General features: G+C 36.5%; 1 long non-coding RNA gene across 1 annotated transcript in view; it reads right to left on the bottom strand.

The window, feature by feature from the left end:
• LOC135217186 (uncharacterized) overlaps nucleotides 1-4,751 on the bottom strand; it is an 8,305-nt gene extending 3,554 nt beyond the window's left edge. Inside the window, exons 1-2 of the long non-coding RNA XR_010315075.1 lie at nucleotides 4,616-4,751; nucleotides 1,736-1,785 (exon numbers count right to left, since the gene is read on the bottom strand). This is a non-coding gene — a long non-coding RNA (uncharacterized LOC135217186). The remainder of the gene's footprint in view (nucleotides 1-1,735; nucleotides 1,786-4,615) is intronic.
• Nucleotides 4,752-10,000: the final 5,249 nt, after the last annotated feature.

The raw sequence follows: 10,000 nt of genomic DNA, 5'->3' as shown, positions 1-10,000 counted from the left end.
TAGTAATACATCCACAACACTAAACAAAAACCTCTTATCTATGAAGTACTGAAGTAACTCAACAGTACTGTAAGATGAACACTGAACAAAAACAAAACTAGTGTGTCCGTTTTTCACAAATTCTCTATCATCACCATATTCATACAGCCTGGTTAAAATGCATGGAGAAAATAATCCTTTGAGACCTAAAATTATCTCTGTAGGCTCTTTCCGATACAGTTTAGTCTTAAAAAGTTGTTATTTCCATGATTAATTCAACAGACCTAATGGAAAAATTAAATGTGTTGTAGTGGCAATGGGTAACCCTTCCACTAATCCTCTCACATTTAAAACTGTAGATGTAAACAACCTCTTGGAAAAATTGAATGAACAAGTCCATCTATCATATTGATGCTAGAAAGATAAGAGTTGTTTCCCTTTTTGAATACTGTCATCAAACATGAATGTTTTTAGTATAAATACAATGTACAAAAACAGCAGCATATAATTTAACTTCAGTGATTATTTTTCAGTACATCATATTAATTATAACAATCTATGTTCTGTCCATATTCTTGCGAGCACTACATGTTGTCAGACCTTTACTATTCCTGGATAATGAATTTAGAAAATTGGAAAAATTGGTAGGAACTCATGTTATCCAGCTCATATTTTGGATACTTGCTAAAATAAAGCAGAGACAAAATGAAAGAATTACCCAAGAACTCTGTATAAGTTCTTCAAATCTGAGTCAATCAAATTGTTAAAAAAGTTGAAGTAAATGTAACCTTTCATATAATCAGTGTAATAAAAAACCATGCTTAATGGAAATTGTCCTCAATATGGTAGTAACAGTTTATAAAATCCTATTTAATAACTGAATAACTTTATTTGGATCTTACATGTAGGAATTAAATGCCAGAATAAACTGACAAAAATATTCAGTTACAACAGGGCCAAAAGAATATTGCTCTTTTTCTAAAACTTGGAAAAACACGTGGTTTATCAGTCCATAGTAGTGTAATAACAAGATATACAAATACTGTTTTCAAAAATCTCTTCGAGTCTGCAATCATACAACCACATTTGTATGTATATTAAAATGGTTATAGCGTACTCTTCAACCTTAGTTATTAATAAAACTGAGTCTTCTTGTCATTTTTGTTCTACTGTATGAAGCTTGCTTGAAAATACCATAGAGGTCTGCTTGTTTCACTTTCCTCATGGCCATAGTGTGTAGTACCAAAATATTCCTCATTTCTGGCTTTTTGCTTAAATAGAAAAATGAGTTCCTAAGCATCTGCATTTGTTATTCTTCATACTGTAATTTCAATTATAAATTCTTTAACTAGAAAAGGGATAAGCTTTTGATCTGAAATTCTATATTCTCTGAATTTAAAAAACATTTATTCAAAATCTAATCTAGACTCTGAATCTTGGTTTAATCTGATTGTTATTATCCAAAATGAAAAAGTGTCCATATGAAGCAAGCTTGACATGTGCATGCAAAAGGAAGATAGGCAAAATTTTAAATACATAAATGTACAGTATCAAATGAGTATATTTTCAGAAAAGCTTCAAAAGAATGCATCACTGATTGGCACAACAGAGCAAAAAAAAAATTAAAAATGGATATTTCTTTATTAATATTACAGACACTTGGCATGATGTTCCTACCAGAATCACAAAATAGCACCATAACAAGAATGTCAATTCATAAAAGACAATCATAATAAACATAAGAAAGAAAACTTACCTGCCATTACTCGGGATCTGATGTGAACTAGTTTGTCTGGGTTTTTATATCTAATGAAATAATAATAATAAAAAAGGGTGGTTAGAACATGACCTCATCAGATCTTCTGCAAGATAGACCATACAAAGTATTGTAGCAACAATAGCTCACATTAAACACATATACATGCATAGGCACCTAACAAAAATGGCTATCACACTTTGTTCCACTGGGATTCAAGGAAAAGAAAATGACAGAATTATTACAAATCATGTGGCAGAGCAGTCACCAAATGGCTCATAGCATGGGGTTTGCTTTCAGGCTGTGTACTGATACTGAATTTCATTGGGAAAGAAATAAAATACTAATAAATGTTTTAAAGGTTTGCTATCATTCACAGAAAAGCAAACTCGCTCCTAAATTCCTCATTTTTGAGAGCACTGTTCACGATGTTTTATTTTTTTTAGTTAAGAGCAGCTTGGATGTCTCTTGCAACCCATCATATCCAGGGTAGTTGAAAGGGGTGCTGCCAGAGAATGAGTAGCATTTGTAGTGTAAGACTTCTGGGGGTGGGTGATTTAATGCAAGTTAAAATAGTGAGTGTACTAAATAGTTCCTTGAAAGGAAAAGAATGACAGTGAAAGACAATCTATTTGAAAGTCTGAATCTGGAGAACATGAAAGAATTTTTGTATTAGGTCGTATGAATGCAAAGGTAGATGACACAGAAGCTGGTGTTGTTAGTAGGAATTAAAATATATCTGGGATGAGGCTTGATTCTTACAAATATATGGTCTCCAAAGAATATTTATAAGTATATCTCATAAAAGGAGTGCCAGGCAATATTGATCATTATGTGGTTGAAGCAAGTCAAGATAGAGAGGAGGGAAAGAACAATGTAACACTGTAATAAAAAGAATAAAAAGTTGCTCTGAGGGAAGTAAATTGTGAAAGACGGATGACGAGCGAAGGGATCTTAGAATAAAAGATGGATTTGGAGGGATGCTATCTGAAGTTAATGTTGTCTAGGGTTGATGGAGGTCAGAAAAGGGGCAAAATTGAATGACTTAGGAATCAAAAAGCTAAGTGTAAGGCTAAGAATACTTGTGAAAGGGGATGTTGACAAATGTGCAATGAACAATTAAGAGGTTGAAGAATGTAACGGCAAAGGAAGTTTATGGGATCACAAGTAAAATGCCACAGTATGGCGGTGAAGGAGGCTAACCCAACTTTGAAAAGGGATGTCTGGATGAGGAAAAGGACTTGGAAAAGTTTAAAATTAGCGAAACCATGCATTTTCAGCAACATATTTTTCATCTTGTCTGGATATTATACAGAAATTTGGCTGTAACGTGGGCAGTTCTCTTTAGTGAGTTCTAGCAAATCTATACAGAGAGTATTTTAAAAACAAAATAATAAAGCCATTAAATCTAAAAAGATGGTCTTCATTACGTGTCTAGGATATTCCAACTTCCTGAAATCTGATATGCACAAATTAAATGACTTGAACAAATTATTAAATCTGATGTAGCTTGCGATGAAAGACAACAGAATTCCTTTCTGGGATAATAAGGGATATCACAACCTAAGAGTTCACAATATGTAGATAGCTCATTTTCTCGATATATTACATATTTTTCTTTAGTCATATCTGAGCACAGATTACACCTGAAAGCAACTTATTTATATGCACCATAAAGATTTATTCTTCTAAATTTAAGGATATGGAATTTGAAATAATTCATGAGAAACTGTTGTTCCTCATATATCATAGCCATGTCACTGAAAAGTGGTCCATAAAACCAACCAGATTTCCTTTCATCCTTGTTGAGAGGCCAGAATACTGCACAACAAACTTTGGAAAGAGAAAATCATTTATATTTCAACTATCTTAATACAGTAGTATCTTTGGTCATTTAATGTTTATGGGAACAGGTGGCAAAAAGAAACACCAGATGATATTGGCATAGTATAGATGATATGTTGTGAGGAATGCAACAAGTTTAGTGGATTCACTAGTAAAACCCTTTCCCAGAATTTAATAGAGCACAAATGATAAAAACTTTGCATTTTTAATTTTAAAAGAGTAACACTAACAACAATATCAACTTGGAAGCATTGGATATTGTTTAAGGAAGCATGGGCCAATGTGATGGTCAGACTCTCAAAGTGGATTTCCTGAAATGGAAAAACAACACAACTTTCTGTAAAGGGTTATAAAAGCCAGATAAGTTCAACCACATCTTTTTGAGATCATTTTTTAAATATATGACCTACCTCTGGTCTTAGCAAGAATCAAATGAACTCTACATACCTTGATTGCTAACCATTGCTTAAATAACTCTGCTGTGTGCTACCAAAACCATTAGTGTTCTTATAGTGTTGGAGACAATATAAAAAATATACTGTTTCCCCCTTCCCTCTTTTGGTTTAATTGATAAGAGCAATAACCATAATTCATATACTAAAAAATAAATTTTTATATATATATATATATATATATATATATATATATATATATATATATATATATAAATATATCGAATCCTGAGTCACAGTGTTATCGACTTATGGTGTTCCCAGCTCAGGGTGCTATTTCAAATAAATAAATTTACAAAGAATGGTTATCCAGTAGTTTACGGCACTGTAATTGAGTTGCAGTGCTGTTACAACACCATGAACAAGTTACAGCACCGTTAAGCATTGTTTAAAGGTGTTTACGGTAGTTGGGGACTGCCTGTATATGTATAATATACAAGCAAGAATACAATTTTAAAAAATTTCCAATCTTTAACAATGAAACTAATTATTCTAACAGAAAAATGGTAAATTTTTAAACTTGGTGAACAATTCTCATTGTTATTGTGGAACTGGAAACAGACATGGGCAAGACAAAACTTACATGTAGACAGCAATCATCATTAAGAACAATAGCAGTACCACAGCTATTATGATAATCAATAGCATGTTGGTCTGTGGCGGTGACAGCCACGCCACAGTCACTAACGAGTCCAGTTCCTGCCATATTTCAGCTTTCTGTCTGTAAAAAAAAAGGTATTTAGATGCCCTGAATTAGAATTCATTGCTTAAACTGTTGCTATTTTTGTGGCAACTGCAATATTTTTTTTATAAAAGTAATAACACTATAAACGCTGCCAAATAGTGTTTGTGTGTGTGTGTGTGTGTGTGTGTGTGTGTGTGCATGATTTTAAATCATGAAGAAATAAAAAAAAACTGATGATTATATGAACAAAGTTACAGCCACGAAGGAAAACTGAAACACTGGTGACACTAAATACTTTCGCCTTATTACCAAGCAAGGGCCTATATATATGGTGGGTACAAGTCCTAGGGGAATACAAAGGGTCTGGAGGTCATAAAACAGTCAACAGATTAAAACTGAAATCTACTTCTGGTAATCCTCATTCTACCTTTCAGTTCCTTCTGAAACATTGTTGAATGACCGGGTCAAAAGAAAATAAGCCTAGACTTACATTTAAAATTATTCGCCCAGGTTAACGACGAATCCAAAAAGATTCTAATAAATTACCTGAAATAGTTAAAGTTCCTTGAAAGAGTTTCATTACAACGAGCAGTATTTGGCTTTGCGTACCAGTGTAGTCTGTGGGTCTTATCACTTAAAATAAAGCATTATTAGTCTGACCTGTTCTTACTGAGTATTTGTTTTAATTTGGGGTTCCAATTCTTTAATGGTCTGACCTAAGTAAAATAAATCACAATCCAAACATTGGATTTTTGTATATAATATTGCTATCTTTTGAGGGGCTATTTTCTATATGCATTTTTTAAAAATTACTGTATGTAAAGGATACGTTTGTGTATTAAACAATTTTAGAGTTTTACAGTTCTAAATCAAATAAAATGAGGTAAACAAAGGGTGTTTGAGGGCACAACTTCTTTTTTTCATATGTCTTAATAGCTTTATCGTAACAAATATCCATAATATGGGTTGGACAGCACAGGTCTCTTCCTAAATTTCTGATGTTTTTTTTTTAACAAAAATTCTTGATCTAAAAACTCAGGACTGACTATCCGCGAGGCTTGAAGAAACATTGATGAAAAACTGACATCTTGATATGTATTATGACGTCCTGAATGAAAGTATACATTTGTCAAATTATTCTTTGTCTTTTGATACCGTAGTCGCTATTTCGTCATCAAGGATTTACCCTTCATGGTGTGTGCCGGCACCCCATGGTGATCAGAAATATCTTTTAGCCTGGTCTTGTAGCTGGGTATTATGCCATAATGATAAACAGTATGACAAGTGATATAACCTAGCCACCAAACCTGGGGGGGCAACCAAGTCCTTATGGGTGCCGGTCCCAAGCCGGATAAATAGGGAGGGTTGGTGTCAGGAAGGGCATCCGGCTGTAAAAATCTGTGCCAAAACCAAAAATGGAATGAGCCGAAATATGGAAAGAGGTAATGCTAGGGCGTACTCCGTAAACGACGCACAGAGACATCGCCCTAACTCTGTGGTAAGGCGAGGGCTACTGCATCAGGAGCGGGTGCAGCCTAAAGAAGCGAGATCACATTGGGTTCAGAGGTATGTCAGCTAAATGTTGGGTCCATGACTGGGAGAGGTAGAGAATTGGCTGACTTGATGAGAGAAAAGAAAGTAGATGTTGTGTGTGTGCAAGAAACGCGGTGGAAAGGAAAAATAAAGCTAAAGAGTTGGGAGATGGATATAAGCTATTATTATGTGGAGCAAATAAACAAGGTAGAAATGGAGTTGGCATAGTACTGTCTGGTGAACTAAAGAACTCGGTAATAGAAGTGCGTAGAAAGAATGACCGTATCATCAGATTGAAGATATGTTATGGAGGAGAGATTCTGAATATTATAAGCGCATATGCACCACAAGTTGGTTGCACAGAAGAAGAGAAGGGAAATTTCTGGAGAGACATGGATGGAATAATGCAAGAACTGGAAGAGCATTGAGAGGGTGATAGTTGGGGCAGATTTGAATGGCCATGTCAGAAGTGAAAATGAGGCGATTGGGCGGGTGCATGGGGGCCATGGAATTGGGGTTGGGGAGAGAAACCCAGAAGGAGAGAGTGTAGTGGACTTTGCTGTGTCATTCGACATGGCAATGGTAAACACATTCTTTGAGAAGAAAAGGGAACACCTAATAACATATAGGAGTGGGGGAAGATTCTCCCAGATAGACTATTTCACTGTATAAAAGGATAAATCTTGGTGGAGGGTCAAGAACTGCAAAGTTATTCCAGGCGACCATGTAGCCCCCCAACACAGGCTGCTATGTATGGACTTGAAGTTGAAAAGGGAAAGAAAAACAAAGCTAAAGGGATAAGGAAAATTAAATGGTACGAATTACAGAAGGAAGGGGATAAGAAGAGAGAGTTTAAGAGGAGGGTTTTGGAGGGGATATTGATATAGGGAGTTGAAGATGTTCAAGAATGGTGGGCACGAAATGCAGCAGTAATAAGAAGGCATGGAAAGGAGCTGCGGTAGGAGGAGACATCTGGTATCATATGGGAAGAAAAGGAGAGTGGGTGGTGGGATGAAGACATTGAGAAAGTAGTAAAAGATAAGAAGGAGGCAAGAAAAGATGGGAAGAGTCACAGTCAGTGGAAGACAGAAATAGGTACAGAGAGAAAAACAAGGTGGTGAAAAAGGTGGTAGCCCCAAGCTAAAGCAAATTCGTATGATGATGTGTATAATGAGCTGGGGACAAAGGAAGGATTAAAGAAGATGATCAAGCTATCAAAGGCTAGAAATAAGAGCACCAAAGATATAACACATATCAAACAAATAAAGGATCAAGAGGGTGTAGTGCTTAGAAAGGAGGAAGACATTGTGAAGAGATGGAAAGAATATTTCGAAAAGTTAAGTTAAATGAAGAAAATAATAGACTATAAGAAGGATGGGCAAGTGAACATTGGCATGGTAATGAGGTTTTCTAGGCAAGAGTACTAAATGCACTGAAGAAGATGAAGAATGGGAAGGCAACCGGACCAGACATGATCCCGGTGGAGGCATGGAAAGCATTAGGAGATGAAGGAGTGGATATACTGTACGATCTTATGATAAAGATCCTTGAACAGGAAAAGATACCAAATGAGTGGCGTGGGAGTATATTGATCCCAATTTTTAAAGGGAAAGGCGATGTCCAAGAGTGTGGTAGTTATAGGGGCATTAAATTGATGTCCCACACTTTGAAGATACTGGAAAGGATGATAGATGCTAGACTGAGAGAAGAAGTACAAATAGGTAAAGAGCAGATGGGATTTATGAAGGGAAGGGGAACAACAGATGGTATATTTTGTCTGAGGCAAATAATGGAGAAATTTGGGGAAAGACAAAGGGACCTACATATGGTATTCATTGACCTTGAAAAGGCTTATGACAGAGTCCCGAGACACAAGAGGTATGGAGGAGCCTGAGGGAGAAGATGGTGCCAGAGAAGTATGTGCGATTGATACAAGAGATGTACGGAATGTATTTACCAGAGTGAGGAGCAGTGTTGGGGAGACAGAAGGTTTTGAGGTGAGAGTAGGATTACACCAGGGGTCGGCTCTGAGCCCATTTATCTTTAACATAGTGATGGATGTTATAATAGAGGAAGTAAGGGAGACAGTACCATGAGAACATATTGTATGCGGATGATATTGTTCTGTGTGCAGAGAGCAGGGAAGATCTGGAAGTGAAATTGGAAAGATGGAGACAAGTACTGGAGGACAGAGGAATGAGAATAAGTAGATCCAAGACAGAATATATGTGTACCACCACTGAGGGGGATGATAGAGAAAGTATTCAGCTTGGTGGAGAGCAAGTAAGGAGAGTTGATAAGTTTAAGTATTTGGGATCTTTTGTTAACGCTGGAGGAAGTATGGAAGAAGAAGTAAAACATCGGGTACAGGCAGGCTGGAACAACTGGAGAGCGGCCTCGGGAGTTCTTTGTGACAAAAGAGTGCCGCTTAGGTTAAAAGGAAAATTTCACAAGACGGTGGTAAGAACAGCAATGCTGTATGGTACGGAAACAGCAAGCATGAGAAAAGCAGAGCAGAAGAAGATGGATGTGGCAGAAATGAGAATGCTTAGGTGGATGTCTGGGGTAACAAGAGTGGATAGGATCAGAAATGACTACATAAGGGGGTCAACTAAGGTGGTGGAAGTATCAAAGAAAGTGCAGGAGGGGAGGCTGAGATGGTTAAGGTATGGACACCTGTTGAGGAGAGATGAGGACCACGCTGGGAGACATACTATGGGGGTGGAGGTGCAAGGAAGAAGAAAAAGAGGGAGACCAAGAAAGAGATGGAAGGACTGTGTGAGAGGAGACTTAAATGAGAAGGGAATTGATGAGGCAGAAGCACAAGATAGAAATAGATGGAAACGGCTCGTCCGAAACGGCGACCCCCATATAAAAATGGGAACAAGCTGGGAAGAAGAAGTATGACAAGTGATAGAGTATAATGGACTCAAAGACGAAGGCATTTTATCTCCATCTTCAGCGAAGCTGTACTCAGTTTCCTACGTCAAAACCTGTAGAAGGAACTATTGCGCATGCACATCGGCTATCTTGTTTTATGATCGGGCGGTTGAAACACCAAAATCCATTACTTCTCTGGTCAACACAGACGTAGGTCTATTCATCCAGTGCTCCTCTGTATGAGAAATTTTTTTCTTTGAGATCGTTCTCCAGAATCATGGAATCCCAGAATGTTGAAAGTGTTTATTTTAAGAATTAATGGAAACCTTTAGGGTTAAAAACTGTAGAACAAATTTTTCTGTTGAAAACGGAAACTTTTTTTTTTTGTTTTTTTTTTTTGGGCTGTCCCGTGTTTGCAGAGCTCCTGGTTGGCGCGATACACGATCCATGCTAGCCTTCTTTTATGAAAGCGAGAACCGTTTTCAACAAATTTTGTCATTCTTTTTGGAGGTTTAACTAAGAAACTACACCATGATGCATTACTAATTTAGTTAATCTTTTAAGATAGCGGTGTCTGCAATTTTCTAGGCATTAGCCTACTTGAGCTATTAGCCTAGTCGATTTAGGAAAAATTATTTTAAAACTAGGATAGCTATTATCGGTAGCCTGTAACCTAAGGTTATATATCTTAAAGGGGATTCAAATAACCTTGACTAATTAGGGACCTAATATTTCAGTGCTAAGTGCCTAGAAGTAGATAAACAGGCTACATCATTTTGATTTTATTTGACAAATATTTAGCATGACCAAAATGCACCAAGCTAGGTAATTCCAGGGGTTAAGTAGTAAATCCTTACTAACACACTATTA

This window comes from Macrobrachium nipponense, chromosome 7 (assembly GCF_015104395.2).
Source record: "Macrobrachium nipponense isolate FS-2020 chromosome 7, ASM1510439v2, whole genome shotgun sequence".
Lineage (NCBI taxonomy): Eukaryota > Metazoa > Arthropoda > Malacostraca > Decapoda > Palaemonidae > Macrobrachium > Macrobrachium nipponense.
This window is presented reverse-complemented; position numbering and strand designations above follow the sequence as displayed.